Source organism: Larus michahellis, chromosome 2, assembly GCF_964199755.1.
Source record: "Larus michahellis chromosome 2, bLarMic1.1, whole genome shotgun sequence".
NCBI lineage: Eukaryota > Metazoa > Chordata > Aves > Charadriiformes > Laridae > Larus > Larus michahellis.
In genome coordinates, this window is record NC_133897.1 from 145,600,682 (window position 1) to 145,613,332 (window position 12,651).

Below are 12,651 nucleotides of genomic sequence, written 5' to 3' on the forward strand. Positions count from 1 at the left end.
GAGAAGGGTAAGTCCCTCTTGGAGCACTTGGTGCTTCCCGATTAGCTGCATGCAACCACTCTGAGGCACCCTATAGTCATGGCTGTGCAGCCTTGATGCCAAGATAACTGCTTGGAGCTGTGGTCCAGCGTCAGAGGGAGCAGGAAAAGATGGCAGGAAGAGTCCTGTGGCAGCAAAACCTCACCTCTCCCCAGGCCAAGTGCTCCTGCCAGCAGACCCAGCTGCAGCCAGCTGTGCAGGAGTCACTTGGTACTTGCTCTGCGAGCAGGATGACCCCCCAAGAGCGGCAAGGGTGTCGCAGTCAGCCAGATCTCTACAGCTTCCCATCTTCTTTGTTCTCCAGTGCCTGAGGAGGTTAAGGTAGAAGGACAGCTGGAGAACAGAGCAGCAGGAGAAGTAAGGAAAAGCAAAACCTACTGTAAAAAGGTCACAAAAAAGGGCAAAAGAGGGAAGAGATTACAAAAGAAAAGTAATTAATGCTCATGGCCTCTTTACAGGAAGAAATTAGTTGTGCTACACACACAAGAGATCCCTACGTGAGCCGTAAGTAGGAGAGGCACAGCAAGGAGCCTGCTATTGCTCCCATGACCTGAGTGATGTACATGAAAGCACAAGAGTGACACACACGTAAGCACAAGAGTGACACACTCATTTCTGGCTCAAATCCAGCCACTTTTAAACGCGGAAATACTTCTGCTAGGGTGGTTCAATGGAGTATGTAAGTATCAGTTCCTTTCTGACCAGCTTTGACCTTTTCCAGAAGGCAAGCCCGGATTTATCTTCTTTATTTATTTTGCCAACATGGCTGTATTCGTCAGCAGAATGATCAGTTGAGTCAGTAGAGCTCTGGGAATAGACTTCCAGTTGACATGCACTCCCTCTTCTGGTTGGCATTTGCCTCTACACACCAAGACCAAAATAAAGCCAAATTTAGTTCCTCTAGCTTTTTAAAAGAAAGAGTTTTAAAACATTCTGCTTATTCTGTTTTCATACTGCTGCTCATGCCACCCTTGCTGGACCAATAGCACATGAAGATTGACATCTTATGTCTTTCAAACAAGAGGTTTTACAGTCCATGAAGTCTACTCACATATTTGTTTGTTAAAATGGTATTTCTATCATTTTACTGATTTGAGTGTGCATTAGCGTCACTGTTTTCTTCCCCGCAAGGACAGGTGGCTCATGCTCCCTCACACAGCCATTCCCAGCTGAGCTCTGGAACACAGGGCAACTAAAGCTACTGGTCGGGATTTTGGGGAGATCTGATACATGACCAGCTTGGCATTATTGCAGGTAGTCTTCCAGGTCCACTTTATCTGAATGCACAGAAAGCAAGGAAATGTAATGCTAAAAATACATCCTTGGTGAAACAGCTCATTTCAGTGAAAAGAATCCATTCTTGGTGTTGGCTGTGGCCTGTTACAGTGTAACCATGTGAGCAAGCACCCACTCTTGGTAACAGCAGATCAGTTCAGAGAGCCGAAAAATGCTGCGGTCAGAGCTATGGTTGTTAGGGCCAGGGGGCCTCTGGTGTGACCACCAGCCAGACAGATATCTAGTAGCGTGCCTTGCAGTTTGAGTTAATGAACTAAACTTGATAGCAATCAACTCCTGAATTCTAATCCTGTCTCTAACACCGAGTCCTGGTCTAAATCTAGTTACGGTCTTCCTGATTTGCTTCCACATCTACAAAGTGGGAATAATCCATACTTATAATACTTACCAGACACGCTGAAGCAGATCTTCAGCATTTACACTTCATATCATCTGTTAAGCTGCCTCTGCTTGACTAGGTCAGGCCTCTTTGGTGCTACCACATAAATGTTAAAACTTACCATCATCTGATCTTTGAAACAGGCAGCTCCAATTCCCTACCTTTTTTTTTTTTCTTTTTTTTTTAAGGAAAATTACCCTTTGAAATACTGTTTTAATAAAAAAGAACAGAAGAAAAGTCTACTTGGCCAATTCTTATGTCAAGATCTAGGACAGATTGCTGGATGGTGTTTTACATTCAGACTGAAATTATTACTTTGGCCCTTAGGCAAAATGTACCAGAAACTTGTCTTGGGTCATGCTAGCAACGAATGCTGAAGAAAGCAAACATTTTTGATTTTAAATATAGTCTGTGAGTTCTTTCAAACATAGAGATTAAATTTAGACAATTGTCTTGGAAACAATCTCAGAGAAAATTTGGATTTTGTTTCTGTTCATCAATTTTCTAACTGTTAAAATTTAAAATAAGCAGTATCAGTCAGTTGCCATTTCCTCTTTTAGAAAGTTTTCTTTACTGGTTTTAACTGTTTCCTATCATTATCACAGTTCACTGCTCACAGTGAAACAGCTGAACAAAACAGGCATCCACTAATATTTCCAAGTCTTTTTCAACCCACAGGCAAAGCTATATTCCATTTGTCCATAAGAATTTCACTCAAGGTTGTTGAGGTTTTTTTACGGTTTCTATTGCATGAAATAAATATTCAAATATATATAAAGTTAAATTAAACTATCAGCTAATGTTTGCTAGAGCTTATATATAGCCTGGAAAAGTTAATTTTTGTAGTATAATCCTCATGGAAATATAACTTGTGTGAGAATTGCTTTACTAACATTATGTACAACACCACCGCAGAAAAAGTCAGCACAATGCCATGGCATTATTTTTAGGATACAAAACGCTCCAAGTACACTTAAAAAAATTGCTGCTATTGCTATTGCAGTGATACAGATACGGCTCAAATGCATATGTATCTCAAAATCCTTTTATCAACACTGTATTCCTTTGAAGGAACAAATCAAATAATGTTAACTTTCATTTAGGAGTAAAACAAAGCAGAGCTGGTGGGGTTCATAATCATTCAGCATTTCTTTTCTAACCAAATGCCATTCATCAAACAGAACATTTGCTCCCTTGGATACCTGATTCCTTGTTAACCCAGAGAAAACCTTACACTTTAGAGACATACATCTTGGACAAACATTTTGCAGCTGTAACACACAAACAACTCCAGTGACAGGAATTCCCGTGGCACATTATAAAAAATTGAGATATAAAACCATCACACCCAGCCCTTTTGCTTACACCATTGGTCCCCAAACTCTGCTTCACGAGTGCCTGCTGAGTAGACGGTGGCTGCTCGGGGAATACCACTGGGCACAGGTTTAGAGGGTCCTGCAAGGTAGCAGAGTACAGCACCGCAGCCTGTCACCTGCCTTGTGATAAAACACACCACGTGACCCCTGGCACACAGTATATCTCATGGCTAGATGATGCTCCACAAGCAAAAAGCTTAGCAAACAGTCCTGCCTGTCCTGCTGAGGGAGGACCGGAGTCACTCACCTCAACATCAGAATGGTATTTCAGTCAAAATGAGGAGGAAAGCCTTCACTTACTTATGGACACCAAATAATGTGCTAGCGAGGAAATTCATCTTGCCCGGGGCACATCCAGGTTTAAATCACTGCTGTCAGATTTGAAGCAGTGTCTGAGCTGGTGATTCACCACGACAGGTAACTACTTAGCCCCAGTGGTGTGTGTGTCTGTCTGTCTCCTTCTTGGACTGTCTTGCTTTCAAAACACGTTGAAAAGTCTTCATTTCACCCTGCATCAGAATGAAAGCAAATGCCAAAACCTCAGAATTTTTCACGAAACAGAATCCTTGTTTCCTGGCCAGCCCTATTATTGAACCTTAATATGATACAACATGTGTCCATATTTGCACACATGGTCCACAGTCCTTACACATGTGTAAATCCTACTGAAGTCATGTATAAAGGATCAGGCTCTAAGGCTGTTATAGAAAAAGTTCATGTTTCACCGACTTCTTGGTATTCTTTGAAGATATTACATTAAGAGTAAATATAGAGGAGTACATGTTATATGCAAGATTTTCAGAGAACATTTAACTTCCACACCAGAAGGTCACATCTAAGGCAATATGGTCTTGGAACAAGTTCAAAGTTGTCACACTTGATAAAAATAGCTTAAAGGGCACATAACTGTGCTGGAATACGGGAAAACAGTGGAACATGAGAGGGAGAATGATTGAAGGTCCCATTACTAATTACGTACATACTTTGCTGCTATTGAAGGCTAGGTTTCCAAGCATGTACATGGTACTTAAGTTAAATAGAAGTGCAAGCAATTAAAAGAATATAAATGCTTTTGTATTGCTATATCTAAGGAAATAACATTTAATAAATATAATTTTCTAAAATAATGGGAAAATCCTTTGCCAATAAACAAATACAGGATAAATGATCTTTGTTCCTAGTTTCAACATTATGTTTATACGTTTGCATTAGTTATAAATTTTTTGTGATACTTTCTCGAAAAACAAACCCCATTGTTTATTTTGCTAATATGAGAAACTACATTCGCTTTTTTATGTTTCATTTGAAACTGTCGCAATTATTTAAGGAGGAAAAATAATTGATAGTTTCTTATAAAATCCTGAAAGAGAGACAGATGTACACAACAGGGAACTTTCCTAAAGTTCACTTTAGGAAAACTTGAATTATACCGGAAGTCCTGATGGGCTGTTATAGGACAATATGTGGTACCTTATGAACAAAAATTTACATTAAATTACCTCTTGAAATACACATCCTAGCAGGTTGGCAGCCATTAGCCCTTAGGATTGTGTTCATGTACTGGATACCTGTTAAGGCACAATCAAACCTCCTGGTGATACTTCAGCCATACATTTAAGTGAACATAGAATAAGATCCTATAGCCCTTCTGCAAACTGACTCACTTGCACAAAAGTCCTGCTTAAGGGAGGTTGTTTCAGAAATTTCAGGACACACAGTAAGTCATGGGTCATATGTGTCCTACATGGAAAACAACATCATACATCTTCCAGTTTAATGTTTTGATTTATTGTATTGTCATCTTAATTTTGTCTCTGTAAAGAGCGTGTCATGCAGAGGAATCTTTTGCTTTACTTTTACTTGAGACATTTGCTATACTTTGCACATAACTTTTAATGATTGATGGTATGGTGTAATCTTTGTGCCAAAACTTCAAAAAATTAATGTTTGATGATTTTGTAATGCAATACTTTTGACTCAGTTCTGCCCAGAATTACTACATGCAGGGCTCAGTCATGTCCTGATCCTATTTATCTCAGTGAGGCTCTTAATGATAAGAAAAAGAAATTGCTGTCTTCCCTGCTTGAAAAGAAATTATTTATTCATCCACATTCTTCCCTATAGAGAAACTGCCTCAGATGCAGGACTGTTTTTTTTTTTTTTTGACCAGGTTTCCTCTCATAGGAAACTTACTTAAATTACCATGTAAGGTAACTTATTTTATGGCATCAGTGTGCAAAAAGTATGCTTTGTGACAGAGATGCTTTTTTGCCATAGCAATGAAGTACTTAAGAATTGAAGGTATCCCTTCAACCAGAGAAAGATGTCCAAATGCAGAGGTATCTCATGCCTCCTATGAATACAAATAGCTAACAGGAAGATTTTATATCTTTGACGATTAGGAAGTAAATGACAGCAAAAGTGCCTGAAAGCCACTATAACTGGTGATAGAGAATAACCAAACTCCAGGAGGTGCACTGGATACACAAAACTCTCTATACAACCCCTGTAAAATATATAACCAAGGGAAACGGTTACATTATATTACAGCAGAGAAGCAACAATGTAATTTATGCTGCTCAGTTTAAAAGCATCACATTTTTATACAATAACAAAAAAGCAGAGAGTCTGAGTCATTAGAAAAATACTTGCACAGCTGGTAAATTGTATTTTCTATGGACCTTATACATGTGATTCTAAGCGCTAAGTATACACATTATTAGGGTCAATCCAAATCCAGGCTGTTGAAAAATCCAAAGTGTTGGAGGATTTAGGATCTTCCTGCGGATTTTGTTGTAGCCTCCACAATCTATGCTTTCATTAAAATAATATATGTTCTAACTTTCCAGGTTCTGAAAGGAGCCTTTACAATGTTAACCAGTGCACTGTCTCACAGACCATACAGCCAACAGATTGAAACAATACTATCAGGACATGTAGAATAATAACAATATTTATTCTGTATTTTTTGTCTTCTTAGAATGGATTGGCCACCGATTCCGATTCGGAAGCAAAGAACTACATGGCCCTGGCTTCTCACTCAATTGGAGACAGTAACGTTTTAGTGGTTTTAGTGCTAACCGTCTATGAAAGAGTACAAAAGGTATCATGCCCCTGGAAAGCAAGACGATCAGCGTCTGCGTGTCTGCTACCACCCTGTTAAGAGGAATTGTTCTACTCTGTTCTTTCTTCTTTGTAAAGTGAGAGTGAAACAGTCCATCAGAAGTTTGCTTAGCTGGGAAAAATGACACATCTGCTGTCCATTCTTTTTTTTGTCTCGGTGTCTGCAAAGAAGTGCTTCATTTCTTGTTGCATCTGGACAAAGACAGACCTACTGGAGGCGCTCCCAGCTCCCTGAAGTTTCTAGGACGTTTTGGTTTAAACTTCTGCTCTACTCAGACTTGGGTTCACCTACTTTCCCAGTCATATTTACACACCACATTTCTTTTGGCTATATTTCTCTGCGGTCACTATATCCGTCTCTTTATCTAGTGTACAGTTCTGAGAACTGCAGTGTTCAGGAAGGCTTTTAGTCCTCTTGCCGGTTCATATAGTCTACTGCTGGGAAGCCCTTGAGCTGGAAGAGATTAGAAGCCATATAATTCTTCATGAGCCAATGCCCATTGCTTTTAACTTAAGTGGGTTTAAAGGCCATCCAAGTAATGCAAACTGGATTTGCATGACTCCAATCCAATGGATTGGATCTCATTGAAAGGATTTTGCTACCAAAATTATTTGAATTGCAGCAGAGCTAAAAGCTGCAGTCAGGAATCAAAGTAATATTTTACAAGACACTGTACAAACCCAGAACAAAAAGGTAGTCCATGCCTGAAAAATATAAACATAAAGGTGTCATCTGGCTCTGTGCTTTCCCCAGATGTAACAGTTGGCATGTGTTTTGTACATAAGCTTTGCCACAGGAAAAAATGTTGCACCTAATTACATCCTAAGGTAACAGATAACATGGAGATGTGACTGATGGATGGGGAGCCCAAGGACATAATTGTATGACAGTGATCCACCAGACAGGGAGGGTATCGGTTCCCTTGCTCCTAGCTGTTGTCATTTTGGTAGACATCCTGGTGACAGGGAGTTTTAAGAAAGGAGAAGACAAAGTGTAGTGACAGTCTTTGTAGATGTTTAAAACATGTTGTATCCATGTATGAAAGACTGCTTAGGCAATAACATACACAGGGTGAAAAACTTTGTGTCGGGATGGTGATCTGCTTCCCCACCTGAGCAGAAGTGAGTATGGATCTGCTGCAACTGTAAAGCGGGAAGAGTAAGGGTAACGTGCTTGAAAGAAATGCAAAGCATTGAAAATTAAATCCTTTGTACCTGTTGTGAAAAACTCAGGCAACTTAATGGAGGGATGAAAAGGGGAGGTTGGTACTTTGTAGAGAAGAGAAATGGTGTATATTTGCAATTGTCAACTGCTTTAGGAAAGGATGCTGTGGTACCTCAGACATGAGATGATGAGAACATGAACTTTATCTTTGCTAATTAATAGCAGCTGCCCTGCTTTCAGAAGTTTTTCATGAGTGAAGTTTAGGTTACCTTGATAATTATTTTGTCCAGCTTCACTAAAACAAGTATTCATCCTTTCTCAGTATCAAATTTGTGTGTCTGAAAGAAGCAAATACACTCTCCTATGAAATACCCTTTTCACACAGATTTGCTTCTTGTTGAAGAAGAAACTGTGTGAAACATGAGATAAAGCAGAGGTACAAAGAGAAAATAGCCTAACATGGCTCAGTTTTTCCAGGTAATTTGTGACTAGAATTAAAATCAGCAGCTGTGTTCTGCTGGGAAGAAAACATCTTTTCAGTACACTAAATTGTTAGGCCTGATTTGCATTTCTAGAAATGTCTCATGTCTGTTTGAAAACACAATAAAGGTCATGACAAAACATCTGGACATAAGGGTATGAGATCCATTACCATAAGCCAGGTGATTCGTGTGGTGTCAACCTTTGAAATACAAACTAAGAATTCATTTTTGAGAGTTCTTTCCATCTCATAGACTCGTACATATTTGTTCTTAGCCACGAGGTATCTATGTAAAACTCCAACAAGTGATCAGAAACCCAATGTCCTGATGTCAGCAAGCTTTATTTTTGCAGTTGTGTCACAAATGTAAATTACTAATAGATTAGGTTAGTCATAATTCCTTTATTTCTCACATAGACCTTAAGAATTTCCAATACAGAGCAAGATTCAGAAAAGGGTGAGAGCCACCACTAATAAAATTCTTTGCAATATCTCATACAACATTATAATAACTTCTCACTTAAATCATGCTATGAATGTTTGGGTACTTTATGAAACAGTCTCTCAAATTCTGGCTACCATTAATAATCTGAGGTAAGTCAACACTCTTCCCATCCTTCCAGGTTTTAGGTTATACAGAGAAATAAGAGGTGCATGTCTTGTAATTGAAATGGCATCAAGAACACTGATTTGAACTAAAACTCAAAAAAGTGTAAATTGGGTGGTATAATTATTCATCTTTGGCCTAATGAATGATACTTATCTGCATATAAAGAACTGTTCACTGTATTGTGGCTGGATGATGTAAAAAGCATAACAAGAAGTATAACAAGAAGTTCTTGTGCATCACATCAATGTATGTTGGATATGGCACCCTGGAAATTAATAGCAATTGCTAGTGAGTGTGTTACAGAAAAGTATGGACTGAAAAAAAGTAATTCTAACCCAAAATTTCTAACAACAGATACGCAATGCTGTCTACTTAGTGAACGTAAGATTGAAAAGTTTCCACTTCATGCCTAGATTAATGTTGTTAGCCATGTTGAACCCAAAATGTGGACAGAAAATGACATGAATGAAAAGAAAAAAAAAACAGGACAGCAAGTAATTGATAGTGGCCACCTAGATACTAAGAAGCACTTGCTTAAAAGCAAGAACAAATCCACAGTGTCTCAAAACTTGTAACCGAACCAAAAATGCCTCAAAACTGCAACCTGATAATAGATAGTGTACCTACCTCCTAATCACCTTTTCCAGGTCTCTTCTACATCCTCTGTGTTGTATTCACCTCCTCTGTCTTCTCCTCAGTTTAAAATCCAACAGCACCATTAAGCTTCCAGCTTTAAGTGTTGGTGCAGTCTCCCTTCTGGTGTTAGCAGATAGTCACTCCTTGCCCATCTTTTCAGGCTTCCTCCAAACTTCCTGTGGTGTGCAGACAATTTTCCCAGACTCTACATCTTGTTTTTCAGGGGCAGAAGGAATCTTGAGCAGTCATTCCATCAGAAGTGGGATCCTTGCAGAGCTTTTACAGACATTGATTTTTGGAGAGGTGTGAAACAGCTACTTAATTTCATGACAAAATACGTCAGAAAATAATTTAATACTAATGTCTGTAAATTTTTGGAGAGAATAAAATAAGGCTACCTAAGGCCTGTAAGTCATATGCTAGGACAAAGAGCTAAAAAATTACCAAAAGTTCTGGAAATGGCAAAAAGCCTCCCTCACATAAAAGATCCAAGTATCCTAATTTTATATGCTTTACTTGTTCTCTCTTTGGTCCTTTGTCTCTTTCATGGTCTGATTTCAATTTATACAGACGATTTCAGCATTCGGACCCTTGTTTACTTATTTATAAAGTCCAAGAAAGCCCAGAGATCAGTGCTGAAATAATAAAGATTTTACTCACATGGAGCTGTGGCTGCCCATCAGGTTCCAAGGGAGGCTTTTTGGAACTGATGCACGTTTTCTTGGTTTTGCAGTTCTTGTAGCTGTTCAACATGTCTGATACTCATTAATATCAGCTCTACAACATGCACATCAAACCTAAGAGCATTTTCATTTAGAGTAAGAAGAAATTTTAGAACAGACTTCAGCTCCTGCAGAAATATTTGGGAGACAAGCTGTGGGACAGCTGCGGGACAAGCCAAGCAAAGGGCGTCACACGGTGTTACAAGTGTCACCAAGAAACTAATTTTGCAATAAACAATGAAGGCAACTGGACTTTAGCGTAATTCAAGTAAAAACATTACTGAGCTTTGCCATTTGTATCTTCATCCTGTGAAGAACCAACCGATGACACAGAAAGAAACTGTCAGTTACTTTTTGTCTTTTGATAACATATAATATTTTTAAAATCAGGAAAAATATAATAGCAGGGTAGTATTTATAAATATTTAATTAAAATATATTTATAGTATATGTATGCATTTTATATTTTTTGAAAATTATTTATAAATACAAATACATATAAAATGCCTATATTGGTAATTTTTTGTGAATGTAAATATATAAATATCAGAAAGCAGTGATCATTTAACTCTTGAAAATCAGGACTATTTTAAATGAATGCATTGTAGAAGTTGTCATTAGAAGTACATATGTTTTGCATGAACGGTACAGCAATAGTCAAGCGAAAACCGGTGTGAAACTTTTAGTGCATAAATCTCCTCATGCCTGGAGGCAGTAATAAATTACGTGTTTCTTTACAAATACATTTTAAAATTGTCAAACATACATTTCATGTACTGGAACCAGAAATAATGTCTTCTTGGCTGGTTTTCTTTTTTTTGATGTATTCCATAATTAGGTGTAGAAGTCAAAGATATCTCTTTATATCCAAAGGATCCATAAACCCTTTAAACATACCGGAACAGGTCAAATATCTTTATATACCCTAAAATTTCAGTACTGCAGGACAGGTAATTGTTCTCTTTTCTTACCAATTCAACAAAAATTTGGGAAACACTTTTAACTCTCCGGGTTTAGATAGGCATGCACGCTTCTCATGATTTACCTGGAAATTATACTCCAGGTAAATATAGAAGACCAAAAGTGCATTGCTTATACATTCCCGCTTTGTTCCATTCAGGTTTCCTATCTTGTCTTTCATTCATTCTGGTGATTGAATAAAAGTTCAGTAACGCAAGTACTCTGGAGAGGCAATACAGCCTCCATGTTGGAGGTGTAATCATTCCCAAAGCAATCTGAATGTATGTGAAAAGAATTTATGCATGCAGTCTACATTTTAAAACACCGGTTACTGTCATTAAGTTCTTACATTTGAGTTCACCCTGGGTGTCTGGACCAGACCCTTTCCAAGCCGACCCTGCTCATGCTGGTCAAGCAGGCTATTAGCCCATGCGCACTGTACGGATGAGGGAGCTCGTCAGATGCTTGCCCCGTTCGCCCAGAGGCAACACTCACTGACAGAGAAGATGCTGGGGGATGCTGGCAAAGCCCCCAGATTGGGTTAGCACCCAAATCTGCATAAATGTGCCTCACTCCCCAAAGCCCTGAGCATTCTGTCCCCAAGCTTCTACAGGGATTTATGTTTACCAGAGATTTAGAAAGTGTTGGGAGAAGTGGTTTCCCGAAAAGCCAGATGAGGCAGCAATGAGATGGGATTATATATCAAAAGCTACTTGCTTCCAGAACTTTGTGACCTTCATTCACTAAATTAATACTGTTTAGTTTTACTTAGCGTGGACTTACCCATTTCAACTTACTCTTGCTCATAATTATAGTTACTAATTCTAAATTTATTTTTTAAATATGTTTTTTTTTGAACTCTGATTTTCCATTCTGATGGTGCCACAATTCAGTCTATTTTCTTTAACTCTTGAAAAAAATTACTACCGCAAGCGTACAGATGAAAGTTTTTCAGTATGATTTTCAAGCAAAATTTAGGAAATGGAAGAACAAACAAAGCTTACAACAGATGCTTGTTCTTACCTTTATATCTGGAATACACCTAACATTCACATTACAATGAAAGCCTATGAGCAATTTTTTTAATTTGGTTTTGTTTTTTCCAAATTTCAAATCTGTGTGCATTTTGGTGAATTTGAAAATAACCCCCTTGTCATAAAAATGGGATTGCAATTTTTTGTTTCACGCTTTTAATAATTAGATACATGACATCACTAATAAGCTACATAATTCTAATAGCAAAAGTTCGATTTACATCACTTGCTTTTGCTGATGTAATTTTGAAATGTCTGAAAAATATTCAAAGATACTTAATTTTAGTCAGTCTAGTCATAACCTGAGTAAATTCCCAGTAAAACAGAGGGCAAAACTTAGTATCTTTACAATATATTTTATCTATTATATAATATAGACCAATATATACAACCAAAAAATGCCAATATATCCAATATATACCAATATATCCAATAATACCCAACCCCTCCTGCCATGGCAGGGGGGTTGGAACTACATGATCTTTAAGGTCCCTTCTAACCCGAACCAATCTATGATTCTACGATTCTATATGATATATACATTTATATACATTCTTTATATATTTATATACAGAGTATAATAGGAAAAAGGAATCACCAAGAAACATCACAAATTAACGAGTCCAAGTTTTAGCACCTAGAATAGGAGAGGAGGAAGAAGACCAAGCCATTTTTTATTTCCTTCACAGGTGTCACCAAAAGATCTCTGTTAGCATTGCTTATTTAGGGTCACCAACTCTTTTATGCTGTCAGTCTCATGCTGTCTATAGGGCACCTCAGTAGGCTATAAAGAATCACAAAATAACAAAGTCTTCTCCCAGATGGATAGA